Source organism: Dipodomys ordii, unplaced genomic scaffold, assembly GCF_000151885.1.
Source record: "Dipodomys ordii isolate 6190 unplaced genomic scaffold, Dord_2.0 Scaffold2, whole genome shotgun sequence".
Classification (NCBI taxonomy): Eukaryota; Metazoa; Chordata; class Mammalia; order Rodentia; family Heteromyidae; genus Dipodomys; species Dipodomys ordii.
Window position 1 is genome coordinate 20,494,366 of NW_012267218.1, and position 3,772 is coordinate 20,498,137.

Genomic DNA, 3,772 nt, shown 5'->3' on the forward strand with positions numbered 1-3,772 from the left:
GGGATGTGAAGGGTAAACCAAAGGAGGAGGCTGCAATGCTTGGTAAGAAATGTACGCATTATCCTGCCCATGTAATTGTAACCCCTCTGTACAGTATCTTCACATACATGTAGGTGGATGTGAAAACTTGTGTGTAAAGAAATTTGGGGAGAGGGCTGGGAAGGTGGCTCAGTGGTAGAGCGCTTGCCTTGCATGCATGAGGCCCTGGGTTCGATTCCTCAGCACCATATAAGCAGAAAAAGGTGGCTGAAGTGGTCGAGCGCTAGCCTTGAGCTGATGAGCTGAGGGACAGCACCCAGGCCCAGAGTTCAGGCACCACAACCGACAAAAAAAAAAAAAAATGGGGAGAATTAATAGTGTGCAAAGTAATATGCACAGTATGCTACAGCAGCCAAAGTAAGACTGGCAAACAAGCAAAGGCAGCCCGGTGGGAAGAGTTCATATGATTTTCCCCCCTGTAGAATAGTAGTTCTCGAATAACAGTCTCCAGACCAGCCACATCTCCAGGTTAGACCTACAAAAATTCTTGGTACCCATACCGGCCCTGGAATAACCATACACAACTAGACATTTAGAGGAAAGGGGTCTGGATTCTGTAGAGTAACCCTCCAGGTGACTGCTGCACACTAAACTTTCAGAACTATGCCAACCAGAAAATGCCAAAAAGGAAACGTGTGACTGACTATGCAAAATCTTAAGTCATTTCAACTCCTCATGAATTTTCTGGGCATCCATGGAGCGACAAGTATGTTCTGGGGCAATCAATAAATACTTGTTGAATGCCTTTAGTTATCAGGAAGTAAATGTCCTTTCACTCTGGGCGAGAGCTGCAACCAGCTCTTTTGCAGACAGCTCACACACTGCCAGGCACTGGAGGTAAGTAGTGGCTGGGGGTCACCCCAAATTCAAATGGAGGAAAAGGGTCAGATTATCAGGATCTGCTTCTCTCTCTCTCTCTCTCTCTCTCTCTCTCTCTCTCTCTCTCTCAGGGGGTTTGTCCCAAGCCCAAGTCAGATTATCAGGAACACACACACACACACATCAGATTATCAGGAACACACACACACACACACACACATCAGATTATCAGGAACACACAACCTGCTCAGAAACACACCAAGTCCCCAGCCCCAAAAGGCTACTTGCATGCAATGGCTTGTCACCGAGCCACCAGCGCCCTCCTCCAGCTCCAGCTCCGCCTACCCGGGCACACGCAAAGAGGGCAGTCAGTCCACACCTAACGCCAGCCCGAGGCGGGGTCACTCAAGTCACCTGAGCCCTGTGGCCACGCGCTGGGCCCAAGTGACAAGGTCACCGGCCGGGATTCCCTCCCACCCATGCCCACGCAGGCTGCACGGTGGCCCCCTGAGCTCCACGTGCCGCGCGGCCCCCGTGCAGACCTCCCGCCGACCGCACCTGCTCACCCCGAGTGCAGCCCCGCTGGCCCCCGCGGTTCCCGTGTTCCCAGGAAACGGTGTCCAGGCCTCCTAGGCTGCTCGGCGAAGCCGGTGCCGCGCGGCCTTCTGGGATTTGTAGTTCCCAGACTTAGGGCTCACGGGCCCTAAGCCCTAAGGCCCCTCCCTTGACCTCTAACCCTGGAGCCCCAGGGGCCTCCCAGCTCTTCCTCTCCGAATAGGTCATAGATTCCTGTTTAGTGGAGGACGCAGCTGTGGATTTGTAGGTTTCATTCGTAGGTATTATTTGTAGAACAAAAAAGCAAAAAATAAATTCACTTGATCAGTGCATTGGATGGTAAGAGTTTTATAGGTTCATCTGAGTCATATGAGTCTATCTTTTGGAGGCATTTTCCTTCATGGGGAAGACAGATTCAATGCAATTCTATGAGAGTTTCCAACTGGATGTTTTTTGTTTCGATATGGGGGTTTGAACTCAGAGTCCCACACTTGAAGCCATAGCTTCTGTCTAGGAATCTTTGCTATAACCTCAAATGCCCCAAACTTAGGCCTAGGGGTAAAGAGAGCTTCCTGTTATTGCTAGTCTTCAGCTGCTTCCTACCCACTTCCCCAACCCCAGGCTGGTTTCTTTGATTATTCTAAGTAGACCATGCATTAAATATTCTACCTGTAACTTTTGATCATGCCGTCTGTTTTCAGTAGGACTCTAATGGCTACAGCTCCCATGCTGTTGTGGTAATTTTCCTCTTTTTGGGGGGATCCGGTTGTGGGGCCTGAACTCTGGGACTGGGAGCTGTCCCTCAGCTCTTCAGCTCAAGGCTAGCACTCTACCACTTGAGCCACAGAACGACTTCTGGCTTTTTTTTTTCCTGCTTATGTGGTGCTGAGGAATCGACCTCAGGGCCTCATGCATGCAAGGCAAGCGCTCTACCACTGAGCCATCTTCCCAGCCCAGTAACTTTCCTCTTTATCATTGCTACCTCGACATGGAAAATCCATCATGTGCCATGAACCAATACAAGATCCAAGACCTCATTTCAAAGTCCTACAAACCCTCCCACTGAAAACCTAGAAATGAGCACTTTTCAAGTGGTGGGAATGTCAACACCAGTGCCTGCTTCACCAAGAACTCTATAAATGCTCTCAGGCCCTTCTGAAGAAGTAAACATGGAGGCAGATAGAGGTAGGTTTGAATCCTGGCTCACCTATGAGATCCTCTCATGCCTCAGAGCCTTCATCTGCCTCTCAGGCTTGCTTAAGAGTTGAATGAGACAACCTGTGCCAGGGCTGAATCCAGCACCAGGCACACACTAAAGACGTATGCAGCACTTGTCCTTCTTCCTTATTAAGCAACCAAGAAGACCTAACAACTAGATGAGGCCAAATGGCTTCTCCAGAAATACCACACCACCTCCTTCTGTTTGCTCGTGGAGTGGCCAGGCCTTAATATGGCAATGAACCAAAGCAGAAAAAAAAAAAAAAAGAAAAGAAAAAAGAGAGGGGGGAAAAAAAGGAACAACTCATCAGAAACCAGGCTTTTGTCAAAAAGAAGAAAAAAAAACACACAATGCTCAAACCCAACTGCAGTGAGCAATTAGGGAACAATAGCTAAATACTTTCTATAATTAGAGGAGCAAAACCATCACGAATGATCAGAGCTGCTTTGTCTGCACTGACCCTCTGTCCCCAAAGAAGATCTTGGCTCACATGAGATGCAAACTGGGGTCCCTGGTATCATTTTTAGTTTCCTTGACAAATTATATTTCATGCCACCCTTCAGCTCCAGAAAAGAAAAGTAGGAGAGGCTATGAAGGCCCTTCATTAGAAAAGAAAAGCAAATGGAAATATAAGAATGAATTCAATCATAAGATAGGAAAGGATCCTACAGCCTGTTCGGAGGACTGTAGCCGCACTGGTAGGTGGGTAGATCAGCCCCTTTGTCAGAGGAGAAAGCAAGTGGGCTTTGGTGTCCATGTACTGTGCCCCTTTGCTAACATCTGAAGAGGAAATCCTTACCCTTAACTCTGGATATTCCAGGCAAAAGCAAAGGATACTATCATTCCATGAATATGAATGCTAGCAAATTGTTCTCTTGGTCTGGACAGCAGGAACAAATGGGCTACCTCACCCCCAAATCTCTATTCCTACCCAAGCACTGCTGTTCTCAGACCCCTGGTTCCCAAATGAACCATCCTTCTCCCTTTCCTTAATTCCTTATCACCATCTTGACCTGGAGCTTCCTCGCCCATATCCATCGATCTTTCCCCTCTTCTCCATTTCTATCATCAAAATCATTGTGCAGTTTTCCCTGTATGTAACTTTTGATCATGCTATTTCCTGTAGAAGTCTAATAGCTA

General features: G+C 48.0%; 1 protein-coding gene across 2 annotated transcripts in view; it reads right to left on the minus strand.

The window, feature by feature from the left end:
• Adck1 (aarF domain containing kinase 1) overlaps positions 1–1,481 on the minus strand; it is a 92,272-nt gene extending 90,791 nt beyond the window's left edge. For both annotated transcript variants that reach the window (XM_013012449.1, XM_013012443.1), the window contains exon 1: positions 1,425–1,481. The gene's annotated coding sequence lies outside the window, so the exon portion shown is untranslated. The remainder of the gene's footprint in view (positions 1–1,424) is intronic.
• Positions 1,482–3,772: the final 2,291 nt, after the last annotated feature.